General features: G+C 37.6%; 1 pseudogene; it reads left to right on the top strand.

The window, feature by feature from the left end:
* Positions 1 to 2185: 2185 nt before the first annotated feature.
* On the top strand, positions 2186 to 12405 carry LOC123578724 (annotated as a pseudogene).
* Positions 12406 to 25439: the final 13034 nt, after the last annotated feature.

Raw genomic sequence — 25439 nt, forward strand, 5'->3', positions numbered from 1 at the left:
ATCGGAAACAGGCTCCAGGCTCTGAGCCATCAGCCCAGAGCCTGACGCGGGGCTCGAACTCACGGACCGCAAGATCGTGACCTGGCTGAAGTCGGACGCTTAACCGACTGCGCCACCCAGGCGCCCCAAAAAACATTTCATAATTAAGTCACACACCAGTATCATGTCTTATCAAATATAGCAGAATGATGGACAGCCTATAAATGCAGATTTCTGGGCCCATCCTGAACAACAGAACTCTGTGGCAGAGGGACAGGCCCTAGCATTTATCTAGCAGCATTTCAACACCCTTTTCTGGTTTTCTCCTTCATAAACACAGAGCCATGCCACCCACATGCAAGGTGTAGTGACCTTGAATTTCAGCGACCATGCAGTGAAGACCTTAAGCATTTGTATTTGAGATTTCCAAAGCTCAGAATGCCTTTTTCTTTGTCTACATGTCTTCTTTAAAACCCAGTTCAGATGTGGGTCCCCTGAAAAAGCATTCTCTGACCTCTCCAGGCAGAGTGCACCTCTCTCTCTCTCTCTCTCTCTCTCTCTGTCTCTATTTTTTAACCTATGTCTGTTCTGTGTGCATGCATTATTAAACCTTCACTGTTATTTATTGACTTTTCTATCTCCCTTCCCAGAGAGACAATCTTGAAGGAAATTTGTCAGAGATAGATTTCTCTTGTAGTTCTTCCTATGTCATCTTTCTCAGTCTCTAGTTTTGCCATCATCTGTACACGTTCTTTGCTGGTCCAAACTGGTTTCTGTTGGTTCTGATTTGTCCCCAACAGACCGTACTGGACACTGCTTCTATCAGGTCTATATACCTGTTGGCAGAATTTTTAATTCTTGGCTTTGTTTAATGTTCAGATTTAAACTAAATAATAACAGCAAATTTGTAAATTCCTTAAAATTCTAAGATCCTCACATGTCTTAAGTCAGTGCTTCTCAAACTGTCGGATGCCACGTGTGAAAATTTTATTAAAAATGCATATTCTGGGACAGGGCCCAAGTCCGGCATTTCTCACAGTCTGTAGGTAGGGCCTATGCTGCTGGTCTCTTGGCCCTCTAAATACTAAGGTAGCAATCACAGATATGGTGATAACGGGGTAAATATTAAAGTGTACCCCATTTTTCCAGATCAGGAGAGTAAAGCAAAGAGAGGTTAAATACATAGACAAAGTAGAAAGTGTGTAAGTGTCATCATGAGGATGGGACACCGGTCTAGAGTAGGCTCTAACCACCCCTTACATAGCCTCTAGAGAATGTAGATTTGCCTCCCACATATATACAACTTGTGCTCTTCCTGCTCCTAGATGCTATGGCATTTATCCCTATGAATTTCGAAGATAGGGGAGTGATAGCACTTTCCTCTTTGAAAAATGGCCTAGTACAGTTTCTTGGGAATGCTGTTCCTCTCCTTAGAAGGGATGGTGAGGGGCAGGAGGAAGGAGAGGTGGAGACCAGTGGTTTCCATATGGTCACATGGTTCCAGATGGTTCTTTCATCACATTTCACATGAAGGAAATTAAAATCCAAATAGACTTTGTTTCTGTCTTTATCTGTAAGGGTCGCTGATTACAGGATCTGCTTACTCATGCGTGAGAATATTGATCATTTGGGTCCACTGAGTTCAGAAATTTCTGTGCAAGAATATCTAAAAGTGTCCAATTAAAAAAAATATTTCTAGACACATAATTAAATGAACTGTAGCCAAGATAACTAAACTGAGTGTATGTATATACATGAATGATTTCTGCAAGTAAATATACCAAAATACAATTGGTATTTATATAGAACACTTGGTATTGATGTATGGTTCTACCATTTATTCTAATCCTGCCTGAGGAGAGGACTGGAGAAAGTTTCCTAACTGGGGCACTTAAAAAAAAAATAGTGATTTCCCCCTGCCCCCAATGCTACTGAACAAAATTGCCGGGCATGGAACCCAAGAATCTCTAGATTTAAAATGCTGCCTAGGTGATTCTTATGATCATTTCGGTTTGACCAACAGTCTTAAACCATTCTGGCTTTTGGCAGAAAGAGAACAAGTATTTCAGTATCTTTCAGTGCATTAATCAAAGGAGTGTCTCTCAGGTTATTTCTTGGACCGTATCATGTGTCGCTGTTGGCTGCAGCTGCTTAGGGCTTTGCCATTTAACTATTTCATGCCTGTTAGGTTTGGGCACATTTGTGCATGACTGTGATGGAGGCGCTTCACACTTCTGAAGCTTATTTGCAGAAATACTGTCTGTTGGAAATCAAACGATGCTGCAGTGGGAAAACAAATCACTCCAACACGATGGATCAGATCTTTGAGACACTGCTACAAGTGTTAAATAAGTTGTTGAAGACATGCCAAGTAGCGAATGAGAAAACAGTTGCTGGTTTGAGAAATATTTTGGAAGTGTCTGGTGATTCAAATTTAGCAGGGAAGGTAATTTTACTTATTGAACAAAAGTGATTTATAAATAATCCTGGAAAATTAAGCAGCTGGACTAGCGCAGGACTTGCATATGTTATGATTTTTAAATGATTCCAAAGCTGACTTAAAATAAATCTGAGCAATTTGAAATAATTTTATTTACCAGTGAAACCTCACTCCCTCACTTGGTTACAAGAATTTCATGTGTTTGCTTAGTTTCTGCATAAAGTGGATTATCATTCTACTGAAATACTCTTTATTTTCTCTGTAAAAAAGGAACCCATCTGACATTTAGGCATCTGAAGTCTCTTACACAACTTACTAATTTACTTTATTTTTTAAGTGTTTATTTATTTTGAGAAAGAGAGCATGAGCAGAGGAGGGGGGAGAGAGAAAGAGATTCCCAAGCAGGCTGCATGTTCATTGCAGAGCCTGACACGGGGCTTAATCTCATGACTGTGAGATCACGACCTGCACCGTTAGCAAGAGTCAGAAGCTCAACCGACTGCACCACCCAGGAGCCCCTCAACTTTCTTCAGATAAACAAAGACTAGGTAATTGTGAAAGTGACAAAAGGCAAGTTCCTAGAAAGTGATTGTCTTGCTTTCCAACACCACAGCCATGGGGATAGTTACTTGATTTAAGATCATGAGCCCTCTGAATTTCCGGAACTTGTTCAAAGGAAAAGTGTAGAAAATCCGTCTTGAGCCATGAGACAGCAACACTGGAGGAGTGTGTTTGGTGTAGTGAAGCTGAAGTAGGAGTTTAAAAAGAACCATCACAAAAGTAGAATTAGAATTGAGAAGATAATTTGGGGGGCTTCTGGAAACTGCAAAAGGAAGTAACAAATTGATTCCTTATTCTCTGGTCACTCAAGAAGGGGAAATAGATAATTTAAAAAAATTCATAATTTTAACTTTTTGGCTACAATAATATTTTTCTGCTAATAAAGACAACATTTTAGCTAGTGCTTCAAGAACTTCAAGTTGCAAACCTTAAGAGTGTGTGAAAGGGGTCTGTATAAAATTGAAGGCAAAGTGAAGAGTCCTTGGAGAGCAATTATCATGCCTCTTCGTCGTATATTCTCCCTAGGCGTCTAGAGTTTTCAGTGTTTGTTGCACAATAAATATGTCTTAAAGGAATAAACAATGTGAGTAGAAGTATGCTCTTTTGTGCATCATCTCCCCTGAGTTCTGAGTTGTTTTGAAGTGATCTAACATTTTTATTTAACATGAAATTTATTTTAGTACTTATAGTACATACATATATATGTATATATAATATTTATATTTGAAGTTTTATATATATATATATATATATATATATATATATATATATATATTTGAAGTTGATGCTTCTTTTCCAGAATATGAAACATGGTACATAGGGAGGAAGAATAAACTCGCAGTGTCCAAGTCACTTCCTGTTGAAACTTCCTCCTTTCCTGTGAGGCTCACAAGATCACATGGCTAAAATCTTTTATTGCTCTTCCATTTTACTTTAATTGCTGCACTGAAATGGTTTATGAATTCTTTTGGGAAATTCTTAGACTCGTACATACCTTTGTTTAAACATGCGTAATATAAAGGACTTCAATAATGTTTAGGTGTCCAGGGACACGGTGCTGGAGGAGGAGTCAATATATCTGTGTACAAAAGTAGTATGGGTTGCTAAGTATTTAGTTTTCCTAATGAATTGTCTGGAAGCTGTTTTGATGATAGAAACCAGCAGATGGGGTCTTTTGTCAACAGGGGAAAAACAAAAGATACCTCTTTAACCTTTAGTCGGTGTTAGGTATTTAGTCTTGGTGCTATGTATTTAGACATCGATATTTTTTGTTGGCATGGAGAGCTTTTGAATTAGTACATTATGTATATTTTTGTATTGTAATTGGATCAGGAAAAGGTAAATTGATGAAAGCTTTGGGTTACCATCCTACTGATAACGTACAAAACCCCCATATTGATCATTAGTACTGCTTTTAAAAAGGCACATTATTTCACCCAGGATATGGCTAAAGTGGCTACATGGCTGTAAGACATATTTTACTCTCCATCTTCTGTTTTCCATTTGTTGGAAGAAAAATTAATCAGTACGGCAACTTGGGACATAGTATCTACCAATTTCTAGAAGTAAAACATTAAAAAATATATTAAAATCATATAAAATGTAGATTGAATATATATAAAGTCATGTAGCAAAGAAAATGATTATATTATGTTAGTCTATCTTTATGCAAGAATTTATATTTTAAGTTAATATTTGTTATAAATTTTTTCAGAGCTCATTACTATGGTCTGAGGAAAATAAAGAAACGAGATACCTATTTCTTTAAAAAAAATTTTTTTTAACGTTTATTCATCTTTGAGAGACAGAGAGAGACAGAGCATGAGCGGGGAAGGGGAAGAGAGAGGGAGACACAGAATCTGAAGCAGGCTTCAGGCTCTGAGCTGTTAGCACAGAGCCTGACGTGGGGCTCGAACTCACAGGATGCGGGATCATGACCTGAGCCGAAGTCGGAGGCTCATCCAACTGAGCCACCCAGGCGCCCCAGATACCTATTTCTTAATACAATTGGAAGAGACTTCAACAATGAGCCTAAGTTATTTTTTTTGTTTTTGTTTTTGTTTTTATTTATTTATTTTTTTAAGCATTACTGTATTTTTTTAAGCATAAGGACATTAAAGAGCTGATCATTACCGACCTAGAATTTGTTCCCTTTCTTTGAAGTTAACGTTCCAGAGTAGATAGGCTTTGGTAGGTCTCCCTTGTCATGAAGTTAAGAAGAAACTTTTCAGTTAAAAAAAAAAAGAAAAAAAGCAGAGCAGGTATTGCTTTAAAGTATCAGTGAGCACTTAATATCAACTGAGAAATGTATGTTATGATTTATCAGAATGTGTCTGCTTCCATTGTATGTTTTAATCTCTGGTTGTTAATTTTTGATTTTTAAAAATTATTTGCCACACCTACAATATTGCCTGTGGTTTGTGCCTATAAATTACATGCCCAATAAATTTAATGGTGAAATCTGATTACTCCTATGAATCAAGTTTTGTTCAGAGATGGCTTTTGTTTTAGGAAGCTGTACTTGACCACATGTAGCACTGTGTGCAAAATAAATGGACTGATTCTGCTGCAGTGTAGACATAGTGAGATTTCTGGATAAATTGGTAAGCACTGGTTCCAGAAGTCTTATTCCCATTTGATTAGAAAACTTCAGGTGTCCTGTTTGAGTATTGTTCTCTGTATTATAGCTCTTTGGGTTGACAATAGACAGGAAGGACCTAGGCACAAGCCATGATTATGGATTAAAAAAAAAAAAAATGTATGGAGTTGACTACTTGGCTCCGTCGATGAAGCATATGACTCTTGATCTCAGCTCAGTTCTTGTTGTCAGGGTTCTGAGTTTAAGCCCCATGTTGGGCTCTGGGCTGGACATGGAGCCTAATTAAAAATTACAAAAAGAAATGTATGAGCTAGGTGGGTGATGGGCATTAAGGAAGGCACTTGTTGGGATGAACATTGGGTGTTTTGGGTAAGTGATGAATCTACTCCTGAAACCAATACTTCATGGAATGTTAACTAAGTTGAATTTAAATAAATAAATGAATAAATAAATAAATAAATAAATAAATAAATAAAATGTATGCGACAAAGAAAGCATAATGAAGCAGAGTGTTTATTGTCTGTGTTTACTTTGCTACCACTCATACCCACCCTTGTAGGGAAATGTATAATGTTTATAACATATGTTTTTTGCCCTTGTCATGTCATTTGCTGCTTCTAATCTCCATATTGCCCACTGGGTGTTATGTTCTTTTAAAACAGGAATTGAAAACCCAAGCTAAAAGGAATAACCAACATGGCAGCATGCCAAGTGCTGAATGCTGCATTAGGCTGGTGCAAACGAAGACATTTTAATAAGTAAAAGATAGCAGCAAGACTGCCAGCACTCCTTTGCCAGAAAAGCCAGAGGGTAGGTGAAGAGTATAGGAAGGAGGTTTAAAAGTATTCGATAGAAATTAAATTGGGAGACACATGAGACAATTCTAAGTGGTCTCCTGGGGATATGAAGAAATTAAAGCAATTAAACAATCTGGTAACACAGAGTACAAACCAAATAGGATCTCTCGCATTCTCTTTTTTATAACTTCACATTAGATGGTAGTTTATGTCTTCCAAGGTTATACTCATGCACTATTGAGGCAGTCTCTTACTGGCAGTGCTCTGGTTAATGATCTGCCTCCATATGCTCTGTCCATCGCTCCCTTTATTTAATACCTCCCTTTGTAACTCACTCCCTCATCCATTCTGTACACTAATTCCAGATTAATTTTGTCTTACCAAATGTGGTACATTCTACTGGTTGTCTATTCAAGAGCCAGCGCTCCCCACCCCCTGTTTTTTGTTTTTTGTTTTTTTTTTAACTAATAGACCCGTGTTTGAGCAACAGTAAAATGCCCAATGTCTAAATCATGACAGGTCAGGTCTAATATTGGTGGCCTGTTCTCCTTTGCCAACATTCAGTCTAGGGTGGGTGTGTAGCCACGTTTTGGCCAAAGAGATGTAGTCACACTTGGGCTGGGAACTTTGGGACTGTATTTTCTTCCTTGAGAAGGAGAATGCTGCATAAAGGGGAGTTGATTATTATAATGCATAAGGATAGGAAGCCCTGAGACAGATGTCACCATATCAAGGTTCAGAGAGTAGAAGGATGTTAACAGCTTAAGGTTTGGAAATGCCGCCATCTGGACTGTCATGTAAGAATAGTTAAGAGTGTGACGCTTAATCCACTGAGCCACCCAGGCACTCCCAGATATTTATATCTCTGTTGTTCTTTGTCTCTTCCTGTATATTGAAGTTGCCATATTGGTCACTTTCCTTCAGTTTGAATAACATGAATTTGCTTCATGTTATTTTTTTTATCTAAAAATTTTTTTCTTATCACATTCATATTTGAAGCATATTTTCACTTGATATAAATTTCTGAGTTGACAAGTTTTTTTTTTTTTAACTATTAAGATTATGTTCTTTTTGGTCTGCACTGCCTGATTAGAAATCAGTCATCACTTGGGGGCACCTGGTTGGCTCAGTTGGTTAAGCATCTGACTCTTGATTTTGTCTCATGGTTCGTGAGTTCGAGTCCCAAGTTGGGCTCTGTGCTGAGGGTGCAGAGACTGCTTTGGATTTTCTCTCTCCCGCTCCCTCTCCCTCTGCCCCTCCTCTCTTCTCTCTCTCTCTCTTCCTCTCAAAAATAAATAAGTAAACATGAAAAAAAGTCAATTGTCATTTGTTTCATTGCTCTCGCATGTGTTGTTTTTCTTGCTGCTCTCAAGATTTTACCTTGATTTATCATTTTCAGCTGTTAGAAGGTAACGTATCCAAATGTGTTTTATTTCTATACATTCTTTCTGAGATTTGCTGGCCTTCCTGGATCTTGGTATTTATTTATTTATTTTTTTACCAAATTATGGTGAGTTTGAGCCCTCATTTCTTCAAGCATTTTTTCTTTTCCCTTGTCCTTCTATCTGGGACCATTTATATATATATGTATATATATACACACATATATATATATATTTAATGTTTTATACTTATATTTCTATTTTACCATTTATGTTTATGTTTTACCACTTAATTTTGACTCATGCATCTTTGAGTCTCTATTTTTTTCTTTTTCTTCTGTTGTTTCCAAGCTGTTGTTAACCCATTCACTCACCCCCTTTTGCTTTTAAAATATTTTACTTTTCAGGGTGCCTGGGTGGCTCAGTTGGTTAAACATCTGACTTCGGTTCAGGTCATATCTCACGGTCCATGAATTCGAGCCCTCTGTCGGGCTCTGTGCTGACAGCTCAGAGCCTGGAGCCTGCTTCCGATTCTGTGTCTCCCTCTCTCTGCCCCTCCCCTGTTCACACTCTGTCTGTCTCTCTCTCTCTCTCAAAAATAAATAAACATTAAAAAAATTCAAATATTTTACTTTTCAGGTTCATCTGTTTATTTATTATGAACACACATTCATTTAAGTCTCTGGACATATGTAAATACATACGCACCTCATCTACCGATTCCAACATCTAGGCTTTCTTGTGGTCAGTTTCTGTTGCCTTTCTCTGGGAAGTGCTTAGTTTCATTCTTGCAAGCCTCCCCTTACTGGTAACCATGCTTATAAAAAGCTTTGTTAGAGTGAGTCTGTATTACCTATTATTCTAGGATCAGTAAGTGACTTCCTGGGAGTCAGGCAAAGTACCAAGTGTTCAGCAGAGACTTTCCGTTCTTGCTGGACCTCTGTGTCTCCTAGACAGCACAGGTGCTACAATGTCCAGCTAGCTTACGGCTAGCATCTGTTCTCTTCCAGACCTTCCAGAGTCTCACTCAAAATACACACAGCATAGTATTTGACCAGCAAAGTAAGAGGAACTCCATGTAGATTCTGGGAGTTGCCTTCTATTCAGCTCCCTTTTGTTTTCTATCCTAATCCACAACCTCCAGTCAGTTTAATGATTTATATCGCCAATCTGTATTTCCTCAGTTTAGAAAGACTATCGTGCTCTGTTTGTCCCTGGCTTTCCTGTGTTCTAGAAAGTGCCTGTACACACTAAGCCACGGATGTTGTGGGTCTTACTCCATGTATTCCCAGACTCTCAAAACCTGCAATCCTTTGTCCCTTTTGTCCACTTTTGGCAAACAATTGCCTCATTAAACTTTTTGTTTTATTTTTGAAGAGCTAGGCTAGTACTGGTCATACCATCATGGCTAGGACCAATGTCAAATTATATTGTCATGATTCTACATAGGCTACAAAGCTTTGGGGAAACCCTAAATAATTTTATTTCTTAAAATCTAGGCTCCTTCCTTTAATTATCTTTCTCTATGTGTTTAACATAGAGATATAAAATAATAATTTATTAATGCGAACATGACCTAATAGCATCTTATATGCTATTTGAGTATGACATAAAGTTTTTCCAAGTTAAACATGAATGACCCACATTTGGGTTCTGGAATCACTCTCTATGTGTAATTTAGGGGAATAGATTATGTTAATACCATAACTATACTACTGTTCTTAGAAAGATAAATATGTCTGGGCTTGTTGAGTGCATCTTTAGGGCATAATAAACAGAGAGCCTGGGTGACTCAGGTGATTAAGTGTCTGATTCTTGATTTTGGCTCAGGTCATGATTTCATGGTTTCATGGGATCAAGCCCATGTCAGGCTCCATGCTGAGTGTGAAGTATGGTTGGGATTCTCTCTCTCTCTCTACTCTTCTCTCCTCTCTCAAAAGAAATAACATTAAAAACAAAACAAAACAAAACAAACAGGTAATAAACTAGATCAGACAAAAATGTGTTTGAATATATATGTAAACATGTGTGCATGTGTACTTGGACATACCTAGTTCTAACTGTATAAGCGCTAATAAATATTTCTTTCTGCTTACCAAATTTAAATATGCCCATGTCCTTGCCTGCCCACTAGTAAAATATCTCTCCTTCTTGCATCATATCTTCCCTGCTTCACCTCAGGTACATGATCATTTATTTGAAATTCCGAGGTCCAAATTTTGTAGTAGTATGCACACCTTATACTTCTTTACATATTAATGCATAACTAATAACAGTTGGTTTTTAGAACAGAGGATATTACTTAAACATGTCTGCTCTTCTCCTTTATCTCTACCCATTCTATATCATCCTAATAATCTTGGCTTGGTTCTCAACAACTTTTAATAGTGACTTTTCACCTGGAAATTGAATTTATGACCTGAATCCCATTAGGAAGTTATGCTGGTAAATTATAGCAGTCATATTGTTAGCTGTTTTTTATTTTTCCACTTTTCGATATTCTATTACTTTTTGGCCACAATTGTGCTTAAGAACTCTAGCTGTCAAGAAATATTTTATGAATTCTATACTAAATTCCTCCTGGGACATTTTAAATCTTTGCACATATAATCCAAAATCTCATTATTATGAACATCATTCAGCTTATTTAAGTACTGAACAAAATGGTCTTAAATGAACTCAGTCTTCATCCTTTTTAAAAGAGCTATGAGCAAGCATTAAAAGAACCCTGAAGAGAAACACAGTGACTAATTCAATAAAATCCATCACATCCAGAAATCCTTGCAACCAGGAATTCAAAGCACATTTTTATTATTAAGCTTCATTCTTTTAAAAATAGCATACTATGAAAGCTGAGTCTCTAGAGACTGAAGGCTTCAGTTGGAATTCTGGTGCTGTCACTTATCTCCTGTCAATACTGGGCAAGTTACTTAACATCTCTGCACCTCATTTTCTACATGTTAAAGATGAGAACAACAATGTACCTATCTCCTTGGATTATTCTGAGGGTGAAATGGATAATAAATGTAAAATAAGTTGAGAAAAATCCCGGTAACTTCATAAACATGTAATAGATTCAAATTATTAACAAGCATGGGTTATGGACACATTTAATAATTATTATTTACTGACCCATCCGAAATATATTATTAACTATCTTTATATCTTTAGGCACATGTCTGGCTCCCCAAAATAGTTTCTTATATATGAAACACTAAGTCGAGCGTTTTCTAGGTTATATAATCCTTATAATGCTGTATTTTATTTTTTGCATAAAAATAACCAGAATTCAAGGAGTTTAAATATGTTCAGTTTCCTCTTCTGGTAATGCAAAAGTAGTTATTTTTTACCAGTAGTTCCGAAGTGGGGCAATAGTCTCCTGAGGGGATATTTGGCAATGTCTGGAGACATTTTTGCTCGTCAGAACTGGGGAAGTGATACTGGCGCCCAGTGGATAGAGGTGGGCAAGCTGCTGCCATCCTGTAAGGCATCCGACTGTCCTCCACAATGAAGTGTCTGACCCAAAATGTCAAGAGTGCCGAGATTGAGAAACTCTGTTTTAGACTAAATCTACTGAGAAAAATCTGCACACACGTTTAAAAAAAATGTTTAGAAGTGAGAAAGCTATCTAGGCAGCAAGAGTTTCTGGATTAGAGCACTGACCCCTCAGCCCAGCAGGAGAGGCCAGGTGCTATAGCAGTGTGTGCCTGGGAGCCGAAATGTGCCTGCACTGCCTGGGAGCTGATGGAGACCGAGGGTGCTACCAGGAACAGCCAGAGCTGGTGGTGGCCATGTATTTCATGGGAATTCCAAGAGCCAAGGGCACTCTACAACTAGCAAAGCACCAGGCCCACTCTGGGTCCTGGGAACTCATTTATGACACCAGCCAAGAGCTGCTTCCCTACCTCCAAAGTAGGGCACTGGGGACAGGGGCTGGAAGGCTTCTGCCCCCACCTAGAGCTCTACTCTCAATTTGCTGCCAACATGTAGAGGTCCTGGACCACCCTGCAAGAACAACTTAGAGAAAAATGTTTCTGGAGATTTGTGCGACTTCAGGAAGTCAGCCCTGAATTTGTGAGCCTTCATCTTCAGGACCTGCTCCCTCAGCCTCTGCAGAGGCTCCAGCAGCAGGAGATTCTTGTCATGGCTTTGGCTGAAAACACAGGTCCCAATAACCCTGACCACCAAGGGACTCACCAGGGTTGCCTGGCTCACTGAAACTGTGCAGAAAATCCACAGCTTTGGTCAGAAACAGAAGAATGAGCAGCACCTCTAGTTTGGCCAGTGACTGCCAGGAAGAGGGGCTTACCTCAGGTCGCTGGTTCCTACTCCATGCTTGGCTGTTGATAGTGCCTCGCATGGGGAACTTTGCCGAAATGTTCTTCCTCTTCTCTCATGTGCTCCTCATGTCCAAATCTTGACACCCCACTGCACCTGCTGCAGAGTAGCACCTTTGCCTGCCATGCCCTCTATCCCATGGCCCTGTGTCAATGCCACAGGGTCTTTGGCCACTCAGGAGGTCCTTGTGGTAGACTGCTCAGCCCGTCCTTTCCCCCATGAGAAGTTATTGCTTAAGTCCACAGACCAGGAGAGCTGTTGTTCTGGCACCACAGTCTTACTTGGGCCATCAGCAGCCAGAAGAACTAGAGAAATCACAAATTCCAGGGTACTCGAGGGATAGGTCAGAGTCAGGAGTACAAATAAATCATCACTACTAAACAAAACACAGAACCTTGATGGTTTCAGAAGGGTCATTTTGTGTTTGCTTGGAACCATGCCATGCAAACTCATTTGACCAGCCCTGAAGAATCAGGAAACCAGGGCACCTGGGTGGCTCAGTTGGTTAAGCATTTGACTTCGGCTCAGGTCATGATCTCATGGTTGGTGAGTTTGAGCCCCACATTGGGCTCTATACTGCCAGTGTGGAGCTGGATTTGGATCCTCTGTTTCTCTGTCTCTCTGCCCCATTAAGGCATGCACATTCTCTCTCTATGAAAAATCAACGATTAGAAAAAAAAAAAAGAATCAGGAAACCAAATTTGACCCAATTGAACCTCTGCTGAACCAGCCCCTCCAATACAAATGAGGGGATTTGGGACTGATAGCTTGGTAGTATGTCTGTGGCTGGTTGTTTATCAAGATTGCACCTTTGTAACTGGATGTTTTATGTTGTATGCAGTTTCTACAATTTATCTTCCCACTGGATTTTAGTAAAGTGTTTTTCTTAAAAAAATTTTTTCTGAATTAAAATCTTGAAAAAGGGCATAGAGTAGATAGTCTGGTATCAGGAGTCATTGTTGACTTTTAAGCGAGGGTTGGCAAACTGTTACCTGTTCTAGTTTGCTGAATTTTTGTGTGGCTTTCAAGTACTCTTGAGAAGATTGGCGCTGTAAGCCATAGAGACCAGGCTAAGACATCTTCCTCCACTCCTCGCTTCATTCCCAGCTCTGCCTCCCCAGCCAATAACTGTGGGTTGCCATTGTCCATGGCTCATGTTGGTCTTGACTTAAAAGTTGAGAACTCTGCCTTCGGCAACTGCCAGGAACCTAGAATCTGAGCTCCATGAATTGGCTCCACTCTGGCCAGCTACTCAAGTGGACATGGCTTGGCTCTCTAAGGGGAGAGAATGGGGTTCTCAATTTCAGGGAGGCAGAGACGAATACTGACTTTCGGGCCCTTGCAGCTTATTCTCCCTGTGTAGTCCACCAGGAAGTCACTTTTCATCTGGAGAATGCCTCTTCTATATGGTAGTTGGGCCTAAAGTGTGCTAACAACCCGGGATGGCCCTCCCTAGGAATCAGGACAGGGTAGGGGATTTCTTTCTTGTTATATATTTACCTATACAATATACTCAAGTTCTACTCTTGGTCTTCAAAGTCTGAAATGTATTACTATCTAGCCATTTACAGATAAAGGTTACTGATTTCTTCTCTAAGGCACTTAAATGGCTGTTTTCATAGAATTATCAGTAGATGACAGGCTGAGAAGCAGAGCAGAACTTTGAGCAGCTTCAAGGAGGTTAGAAGACAACAAATTGAATTTAGAGAGAGCCAAGGAGGAGTTGTCTTGGTAAATGCCACAGTTTTCTGAAGGAGATTCCATAAGGCTCTGTCCTAGGATTAAGTCTAATCAGAAACTATGCTAATGGTCCCCAGTGTTACAGGTCTCTGGCCTGCATGGCAGAAAGCAGTGTAAATCTTGGCCAGCAAGAACATCTTCCATCGTCTGAAAAATATGTCTATAATTTTTGTATACACTGTTCAACACTACATCAAAAACAATCAGGTGTTCAGAAACAGAGATGATCAAAAGCCCAGGAGCAAAAAGTGACTATAGAAACATTCAAAGAGAATCCAGATCATCAAATTATCAGGTGTAATGGTAAAATAATTATGATTAAAAATATAAGGAATTAAAGACAAGTTGGGTGACTTTGGCAGAAAACTGAATATAATAAATTATTAGAATGAAAAATATAAATAATAACTAAAAATATAAAGAATAACTCAAAGGAGGGGTTAAGCACAAATTTCCAGTGTCTGTGATTTCTAGGTTTGTTGCTACTCATGGATTTATCTTCTGGTTAAAGGCATAATTTTTCTTCTTTGTTCTGGTAATTTTTGTTTATATGGAACATTATCAGTCTTATTTTGTTGAGCTTCTAGATTTTTTTTTTCATATTTTAATGACTTTTTGGGTGTTGTTTCTGCTAGCAGTTAATTTGCTTGCATATCAGTGCCTTTTCAGGGTTGTTTTAAAGCTTCTTTATGAAGGATCTAAAATACCCTTTAACTGGGGCTATATTAGATTTACATATGCAGTGTGGTTCCTAAAGCTCTCTTGTAAATGCCTGAGTGTTCAGCAGGGTCCTTGCTAATCCTTTGCATTATTGCTCTTGTACTTTTTCAGAGCCCTTTGCATGCTTTCATAGGTAGGCTTTTCCCAGTATGTGCTCTTGGCTTGGTCACTTAGAGCCTTGCCCTACAGAAGTACAGCTTCATATTCAACTCAAATCTCTCTCAACAGATTGATTTATCTTTGTTCAAAGATGACGTGCTTCTTTATGTAGAGTATCTGAAAGAACTGGTGAAACTACAGGAACTAGTAAGTGATTACAGCAAAGCTTTAGGATACAAGGTTAATATACAAAAGTCAACTCTTGTATTACATACCAGCAAGGAACAAGTGGAATTTGAAACTAAAACCACAATACCACTTCCAAAACCACAATGCCCCCAAAATGAAATTCTTAGGTATGAATCTAACAAAAAGTACAAGATTCTATATGAGGAAAAATACAAAACTCTTAAAAATGATATCAAAGAACAAATAAAGAATCCGTTTTGATGGGTAGGAAGACTCAGTGTTGTAAAGATGTCAGTTTTTCCCTACTTAATCAATAGATTCAATACAGTCCCAATTAAAATCCCAGGAAGTTATTTTTTGGATCTCAAGAAACTGATTATAAAGTTTATATGGGAAAGCATCCATAAAAGATCCAGAATAGTCAACATAATATGGAATGAGAAGAACAAAGCTGCAGGAGTGACGCTATAAGATTTATTAGATAGCTACAGTCATTGAGACAGTATTGTGTTGATGAAAGAATAGACAAATAGATCACAGAAGAGAGAGCCTAGAAGTAGACCCACATAATAGATGGTCACTAATCTTTTTTTTTTACATGTTTTTAAACTAAGCTTTTAATTTTAATCCCAGTATAGTTAACACAGTGTTATATTAGTTTCAGGTGTACAATATAGTGACTCAACAATTCTCTACATTATTCAGTGCTCATCATGATAAGTGTCCTCTTAACCCCTTTCACCTATTTCACCCATCCCCCTTATTCACCTGCTCTCTGGTAACCATCGGTTTGTTCTCTGTAGTTAAGATTCTATTTCCTGGTTTGCCTTTTTCTGTCTTCCCCCTGCCCCTTTACTTGTTTGTTTTATTTCTTAAATTCCACCTATGACTAGAGGGATTGGGTGGCTCAGCTGGTAAAGCGTCTGACTTTTGGTTTCAGCTCAGGTCATGATCTTGTAGGTTGGTGAGTTCGAGCCCCACCTCAGGCTCTGCTCTGCCAAGGGGCAGACTCTTTTTGGGATTTTCCTCTCTCTCCCTCTCTCTCTGCTTCTCCCCTTCCCTCCTCTTTCTCAAAAAAATAAAAAAGAAACAAAAACACAACATTCCACATATAAGTGAAATCATATGATATTTGTCTTTCTCTGACTTATTTTGCTTAGCATGATTCTCTCTAGCTTCATCCACATTGTTGCAAATGGCAAGGTTTCATTCTTTTTAATGGCTGATGTTGTGTATATATACACCACATCTTCTTTATCCATTCATCTTTCAACAGATACTTGGGTGGTTTCCATAATTTGGCTGTTCTAAATAATGCTGCTGTAAACAGGGGGGTGCATGCGTTTTGAATTAGTGTTTTTGTATTCTTTGGATAAACACCCAGTAGTGCAATTAGTGGATCATAGGGTAGTTTTATTTTTAACTTTATGAGGAATCTTCATACTGCTTTCTAGAGTAGCTGCGCCAGTTTGCATTTTCACCAACAGTGCACAAGGGTTCCTTTTTCTCCACATCCTTGTGAGCATGTGTTCTTTCTTGTGTTTTTTATTTTAGCCATTCTTACAGGTATGAGGTAGTATCTCGCTGTAGTTTTGATTTTGCATTTCACTGATGATGACTGATGTTGAGCATCTTTTCATGTGTCTCTTGGCCATCTTCATGTCGTCTTTAGAGAAATAGCCATTCATGTTGTGTTCATTTTTTTGGATCATTGGTTTTTTGGGTGTTGAGTTGCAGAAGTTCTTTATATATTTTGGATACTAACCCTTTATTGGTTAAGTCTTTTACAAATATTTTCTCCCATTCCATGTGTTGCCTTTTAGTTTTGTTGATTGTTTACTTCTCTATGCATAAGCTTTTTATTTTGTGTAGTTCCAGCGGTTCAATTTTGCTTTTATTTTCCTTGCCTCAGGAGACCTATCTAGAAAAATGTTGCTACAGCCAGTGTCAGAGAAATTACTGCCTGTGATCTCTTCTAGGATTTTTATGGTTTCAGGTCACTCATTTAGGTCTTCGATCCATTTTGAGGTGTTTTTTGTTTTTGTTTTTGTTTTTTTTAATGTGAGTGTATAGTGTAAGAATGTGGTCCAGTTTCATTCTTTTGCCTGAAGCTGTCCAGTTTTCCCAGCACCATTTGTTGAAAAGACTATCTTTTCCCATTGGATATTCTTTCCAGCTTTGTCAAAGATTAATTGATAATATACTTGGGGGTTTATTTCTGGGTTTTCTATTCTGTTCTTTGGATCAGTGTGTCTGTGTGCTAGTACCATACTGTTTTGATTACTGTAGCTTTGTAATATAACTTGAAGTCCAGAATTGTGATACTTCCAGTTTTATTTTTCTTTTTCAAGTTGTCTTTGGCTAGTGGGGGTCTTTTGTGGTTCCATGCAAAGTTTAGAATTATTTGTACTAGTTCTGTGAAAAATGCTGTTGGTATTTTGATAGGCATTGCATTAAATCTGTAGATTGCTGCAGGTAGTATAGACATTTTAATGATATTTGTTCTTCCAATCCATGAGCATGGAATGTCTGTCCATTACTTTGTGTTGTCTTCAATTGCTTTTATCAGTGTTTTATATTTTTCAGAGTACAGGTCTTTCATCTCTTTGGTTAAGTGTATTCCTAGGTATTTTATTATTTTTGTGCAATTGTAAATGGGAGTGATGGTTAACTATTATTTGACAAAGGAAAAAAAGGCAATACAATGGAGTAAAGACAGTTTTTTTCAACAAACGATGCTGGAACAACTGGACAACCACATGCCAAAAAATGAATCTGGACACAAACCTTATACCCTTCACAAAAATTAACTGAATTACAGTTATATTTATATATTTACAGATATAACTATAAAACACAAAACTGTGGGGGGCCTGGGAGCTCGGTCAGTTAAGCATCTGACTCTTGATTCCGGCTCATGTCAAGATCTCACTGTTTATGAGATTGAGCCCCATGTCAGCTGTCAGCGAAGACCCTGCTTGGGATTGTCTCTCTTCCTGTCTCTGCCTCTCCCCAACTTGTGCCTTCTCTTGCTCTCTCTTTCTCTTTTTAAGTTTTTATTTATTTTGAGAGAGACAGAGATAGTGTGAGTCGGGGAGGGGCATAGAGAGGGGGAGAGAGAGGATCCCAAGCAGGCTCTGGGCTGCCAGCCCAGAGCACGATGTGGGACTCGAACTCAGGAACCATGATGTCATGACCTGAGCCAAGATCAAGACAGGCGCTTAACCCACTGAGCCACCCAGGCACCCTGTCTCTTGCTTTCTCTCTTAAAAATAAATAAATAAACATTAATTAACCCCCATAAAGCTATGAAACTCTTAAAAGGTAACATAGGAGAAAACCTAAATGTCCATGGTTATGGTCATGACTTTTTATATGTCACCGAAGACATAATCCATGAAATAAATAGCTGATAAGCTGGGTGCCATTAAAATGAAAAAGTCAGCTCTATGAATGGCGATTTCAAGAGAATAAGACAACAAGAATGGTAGAATTGTAGAAATAGAAATGTTAGAATGATAGAAAATATTTGCAAAAGATACATTTGATGAATGCTGTTATTTAAAATACACAAAGAATTCTTAAAACTGAACAAAAAGAAAACAACATGATTAAGAGAAGCTAAAGATCATAACAGCCATCTCACCAAAGAAGATACACAGATGGCAATCTACGGCCATATCGCCCAGAACATGCCTACTCTCATCTCACATCATCTCGGAAGCTAAGCAGGGTTAGGCCTGGTTAGTACTTGAGTGGGAGAAGATATACAGATGGCAAAAAAGCATGTGAAAAGATGTTCCATGTGATATATCATCAGGGAAATGCAAATTAAAGCTACCATTATATACCTTTTAGAATGGCTTCCATCTCGTACACTGATAACACCAAATGCTGGTGAGGATGTGCAGCACCAGGAATGCTCATTCACTGCTCATTGGAATGCAAAGTGGTAAAGCCACTTTGGAAGACAGCTGGCAGTTTCTTAGCAAACTAAACATATTCTTACCATATGATAGAGTATTCACATTCGTTGGTATTTACCCAAAGGAATTGAAACCTTATATCCACACTAAAAACCTGCATGTGGATGTTAATAGCACTTATATTCATGACTGCCAAAACTTGGAAGCAACAAAGATGTCCTTCAGTAGGTGAATTGATAAAGCACAAATCCAGGCAATGGGATACCTTCCAGCACTAAAAGGAAATGAGTTATCTAGCTATGAAGAGACAAGGGGATACCTTAAGTGCATATTACAGAATGAAAGAAGCTAAGCTGAAAAGGCTATATGCTGTATAATTTCAACTAAATGACATGACATTCTGGAAAATACAGAATATGGATACAGTAAAAAGATAAGTGGTTCCCACAGTTTGGTGAATGGTGAGGGCTGGGCGAGATGAAGAGCTAGGGCACAGGGGATTTTTAGAGCAGTGAAAATACTATGTATGATACCACAATAATGGATATATGTCATTATACATTTGTCCCAGGCCCATAGAATATATTCCACCAAGAGTGAACTGGCTTTGGATGATTATGATGTGTCAATGTAGGCTCATCATTTCTAACAAATGTACCACTTCAGGGATATTGATTATGGGGGGTGCTATATATGTGTGGGGACAGAGGATTCAGGGAAAAATCTCTGTATCTGCCCCTCAATTTTTCTGTGAAACTTCTACCTCTCTAAAAAAAAATCTTAATAAAACTTTATTTATAAAGAAACGCAAAGGAAAAAAGTCTTCACACAAAAAAAAAGAAAAAGTGATTTGAACTATTGTTCCAATATGAAAGTAATATGATAGCATTATCTGAATTAATCTGACCCCCCAAACTTAGTATGCCTTTCAGACAGTATATTGACACTTTTGAAAAAAATGAATAAAATTTACTAAGAGAAATGATAATTTAGAAAGATGTACCTTCATTCATTTATCCAGCAGATAGTAAGAAAGCTGTCTAATCATTGTCTAGTCACCTGTGTTGTCTTGGTGTCCTGTCCCATAACACCCAAGAGACGTGAGGCAAATTGCTTCGTCCCTTTGGATTCCCATTTCCTCAGCTGTATGATGGGAGATAATAAAATACACTGTTAGAAGGTTATTGGAAGTTTGTTGTTATATTTAATCTTTATTGTCTTTAATGTAAAAATCGCTGAAGTCAAGATTTTAAGGTTGTTAAAATTTCGCATCTCCCCCTATGTTGTTTGATAAGGTTATGCTTTTTGCTGTATTCTTGGCACTTATGTGAGGCAGATTCTTTTAACGACCTAACATGTGTCTATCAGTCATATTTTGGCATCAATTTAGGTTGTCCTCTTACCTTCCCCCACTCTACATGCCTTAGATCTTTTGTCTAGTTAATACCTCCACCCATTTTTTTGAGTAGGTATATATGTATTGCTGTGTAATAAATCACTTTGGAACTTAAAGTGACTTAAAGCTACAACAATATTCCCACAATATTGTACATCAGGTACTTGAACAGGACTCAGCTGGGGATTTGGGAATCTGGAATCATTCACCTGTGTGGTGTCTCATTGCTTTGCCATATGGCCTCTTTACCTTTCTTCTATGGTATGGCCTTGATATGCTTAGAGCATGGTTCAGCTTTTGGACAGAGTTCAAAGATAACCTGACCTTGTGAGAAAGTAATTGTCAGTTCCTTGTTTGCATCATGCTTGCTACTGTACCACTGGCTGATGTGCATCCTACATTATTAGAGTCAGTGTCTGGAGTGGTCTATAAAGGAATGAATGTAAGGATATGTGGTTCATTGCGGTCCACTAATGGGATAGTCTTTACCATGGCTTTGATGGGAATTAAAAAATGTGAAAGTTGACAGTTTTCATAAATGTCTGCTATGAAATAATCCAGTAATTCTCAAATTACTGAAATTAGTTCCAAAGACCTCCAAAAATTTAATGGAAGCAGCTTAATATAGATCTAATTCATTGTACTAATTAGAACATGATGTGTTTATGCTACTATTGAGGAAAGTCATTTCTCATGGAAAACAAAAACAAAAAACGAGTCACCATAGGTGATTATCCTTCTCCTTCCTTAAAGAGTGAGAAATTCTAGAAAGAATCCTAGGCAGAGAATTCTAGTATTTGTCCTGCTCAATTGATACAGTTGATGGAGAAGTGTTTATTTTCTGGGCCTCAGTTTTCTTTTTATAAAATTAGACATTTGGTCTGATGGTCACAGTGAATGCTTCCAGCTCCATATTTTCATGTGTTCTTTGGTCTTAGTGGAAATACCTGGGGTAGTTTGAAAAGTTACAGTCTTGCTTAGGCAGTAGTACTGGGAAAGGGTAATTTGTGATTTTCTTTTGCTTTTATGTGAAATGATTATTGTGTTCTCAATAGTCTTGGCATGAAATAAACTTCTAATGAGAATTAGTTTCACTCAGAGGTAAAACAAGTAGTTCACCTTTTTAATTTTGAGTGTCTGTACTCAGAAAAAGAAAACAGAAAAACTGTTTAAACAAAAAGTCATTCATGTAATCATTCTGTCATCCTTGTATTGATCCTTCAATCTACTGATCTATTTACTGAGTAATTACAGTATTAGAGAATATTCCATAAGGAATGTGTGTACAGAGTTATGGTAGGGTCTGAAAATAGATGCATGCAGCAGTTTTGTTAAACTGTAAGAATGTTTTTAAATGTTGTAAATATAATTTGGAATTTAGGCTCTTCAGATCTCTGTCTTAGACCAGACTCCTTCATATGTTTGTGATGTGTGCCCCTGAAGACATTTACGTTTCTGGGAACCCTAGCTTAAAGTAGTATTATTTCTCAAAAAATAGTATATTATTAAGAATTTATTTTGTCAGGCTCTATCAGGAAGTAAAGCTGGGCCTCCAGACAAAGGTTTGGAGAGGAGTGTGGCTGTTAGGACCTGGAGGAGCAAAGATGAAGAGCATATTGTATCCTGGGAATCTGGTGGTGAGGTCAGGGAAGGTCAAAGATAAAGCCAACTTTGAATATTTAAGCGATCCTTGACTTCTTATTTTGGTAAACAATTGTCATGTTAGGTAACAGACATGGAAGAATTGTCACTTATTTGAGAGAGGGGAAATTAAAATTGAGGACAGATGTTTGGTGTTTAAAACCAAGGTAATCATTTATCCTGACAACAGTGCTATGGGCCCTGCGGAGTAATTTTATGTTATTGTTATATTAGTGATGACTATGTTATTATCCAAATTGATCCTAATTTTTCTCTTTCTCTCTTATTTAATCCTAATCTTGGACAGTGCTTTTAATTCAATTGGAATAATGAAAGAATTATATGCAAATGAACAAATCATGTAAGGATAGCTCTGGAAGTCAGGGTGGACTCACTTGGGAGTTATGCGTGTTAGTCATAGGCAGTTATGATAAAAATGCCTTTGTTATCTTACAAGGAGTAAAATAGCAAAACTAAACTGAAGCTCACATAGTATCCTAAAACAGCTTCTAAGAAATGTACACTTTGACTGTATTCCAAGATATGCATTCAGTTCCACTGAAAATTTTTAAAGATTAATACAAAGCACTGAACATTTCCCCAAAATGAGCAATTCAAAGACAGGTAGCCTCATGGTGAATAGTAAAATTATGCTTTAGCAGGGCAATGGTCTCCACTGTCTCCTACTGTCACAGTTCCTTGGTCCTACTAGCTTTTCAAGAAACTGAAAATACTGGAGACCCAAAAATTACTGGCTCCAAAGTACATAAATAAAATTTTACATTTAAAATGGATTCAGGGGCACCTCTATGGCTGATTTGGTTAAGCATCTGACTTTGGCTCACTCACAATCCTGTGGTTCGTGGGTTTGAGCCCTGCGTTGGGCTCTGTGATGACAGCTCAGAGCCTAGAGCCTGCCTCTGATTCTGTGGCTCCCTTTCTCTCTGTCCGTCCCCTATTCATGCTCTGTCTGTCTCTATCTCAAAAATAAATAACAAAAAATGCATAAAAATGTATAAAGTGGATTCATATTGAAGACACACAATGCATAGCAATGGCAACTGATAATAGTTGGTTGCAATAGACAATAAAACCTTGGATTGCAAGTAACTTGTTCTGTGAGTGTTCCTCAAGATGAGCAAACATTTTAAATAAATTTTAAATTGACAAATGAGAGATGTCTTGCAATACGAGTGGTTTGTGGTGCTGAACATCATGTGATCACAAGTGACACAATTTACTTTGATATATGAATGCTTTGGATTACAAGCATGTTTCTGGAATGAATTATTCTTGCAAATTAAGGTTTATTCTATACTCCAGTTTTAAATAGTTATGTAGAAACAGTATTTAGTGACGATGTGAATGTATTTTGATGTTTGATATTATAGGCAGCACAGGGCATCACAAATAATTGCCTAGAGCCTAAGAAGTTCTTAGAATTTTCTCTCACTCTTTTTCTCTCCATCTTTCTCTGTCTCTATCCCCCTCCTCTATCACCCAGACAATGTCTTCTTTTGTGTCCTCCTTTTTCCATTCTCCCCATTCTCATCCCAGGCATTATAAGATAGATGGAGAGGCCTTTTCCACTCATGAAGAAGAAAATCATTATACATTCCTTGGACCTTTAAGACATAAATATCATGGTCAGGTTTTAAGTGTTCTGCATCCATTAAAGACCCATGTTATCTGGTTCCTTTTGGTAACCATTCTCTTAATGAGTCAAGTATTTTATTAGAGGACATGTGGGTGAGAAGTGCTGTTGGCTTCTTAATGATATCTACTCATCACTTGGATTTTGGGAAATATTTTCAGGATATTTTTAACTTTTAAAAACAGAAACACACATGACTGCAAAACCACTGAGAGCTTTTTGGAAATGCCAAAGAAAGTAGATTCTCACATTGTGCTGAAGTTTATTCAGAGAGTAGTTTACATTTTTGTTTCTATACATGCAAATGAGGATAAATCAAATAATTATATTTATAAGAATAAATAATTGGATAAGGTAATCAGTAGAAATTAATTTTACCAGGAGAGCTTTTTATGTTAAGATTCCTTGAGAAGCAATCTAGATGTAGCCATGCAAACTGAGTGCATACTACTCTAAAAGTGACAATTTCTTCTGTGTTCTAAATGATTTCATTATCATGAGAAACATTTCTTCTAAAGTTGGCATTATTTATTGTCAGTCAAATATAGCTAAGGGCAATATAATGCACATTTTGAGTTACGGGTCTCTGTTCCTCTGTATCACAATATAAAATTTCTGTCTACCATCATACTTTGTGAATCATCTGCGGTAGGTGTCACTGGAGGTCATTCATAAACCCTATTTTCAAGTGATAGAGTCTCTTCTTTTGAAATGCTACTGAGCTAGATCATCTCTGATAATTTATGTGCTTTAATTAGATCATAAAGTCAGAGAATATGCTACAAAATAATCTTTGGTTTAATTTTTTCTGTTCCTGTCACTTCATTAAATGAAATATTTATTACATTTAAGTAATTTTAATACTTTATTAATTTTCATTAATATTCGTTGCACACAGTTTGCTTACAATCGCTAACTAGGTGATCATGTGGTCTTTAAGACTTTTTAATAAACCATATGAGTATATTCAGTTAGAGCATGGTTATCTAATTTTGGAGAAAAAATGGACTTTTTGTTGGAATTTTTAATTTCCCAAGATGCGAAAGAAAAGGGTGTCATTGTATAGTAAGTCAAATAGACCTAAACTGAGATCTCTTTAAATATATGGAAAAGGCAGCTATCTTTTTATAATAAAAATTGGGTTGTTTTGATTCATCTATGGCTGATAATGGTTAGGAGTCAAGTGCAATATGGAAATGGGACATCAGGAAGGGCTGATGATACATATCCCAGATATAGCAGGGGGCAGAGATGAGGTTTGTTCTTGGTGTTCCCATTCATTGATAAAGTTTATTGTTTACCCAGTAAAATCACCAAGCTTTAGATTTACAAATCAATGAAATTATCATAGGTACTTCACAAGATTACTGAGAGGATTAAAAAAGACAATTAATGTCAAAGATGTTATAAGTTATATGAAATGCTGTTCATTTCATATAACAAGCACTACTGTTGACTAGGACCCACATGACATAATATATATTATGTACTTAGTAATATTTTGTGCTGAATACAACATTACAGATTGAAAAAAAATGTTTTAATGTCTATTTATTTTTGAGAGAGATACAGAGTGCGAACGGGGAGGGGCAGAGAGAGAGGGAGACACAAAATCTGTTGCAGGCTCCAGGCTCTGACCTGTCAGCACAGAGCCCGTCACGGGGCTGAAACGCACGAACTGTGAGATCATGACCTGAGCTGAAGTTGGACGCTTAACCCACTGGGCCACCCAGGCGCCCCTGAATGCAACATTTTAAGTGCATAAATCTTTGGTAGAATAGTGATAATATAAAATGATAATTTATATTATATTAATTTACAAATGCAAGCTTGGCAGTAAAAAACAAGAATATATAATTGGTTGGATTTTTTTTTCTTCTTTCAGTTAGCCATCCTCCAGATTAAAAGTTGAAGTTATTCTGAGAAAAAAATACACACACAAGATTGAAAGTAAGCTTTTTCTGTTAATATGACTTAC

The sequence above is a fragment of the Leopardus geoffroyi genome, chromosome A1 (genome assembly GCF_018350155.1).
Source record: "Leopardus geoffroyi isolate Oge1 chromosome A1, O.geoffroyi_Oge1_pat1.0, whole genome shotgun sequence".
In the NCBI taxonomy this organism is placed as follows: Eukaryota; Metazoa; Chordata; class Mammalia; order Carnivora; family Felidae; genus Leopardus; species Leopardus geoffroyi.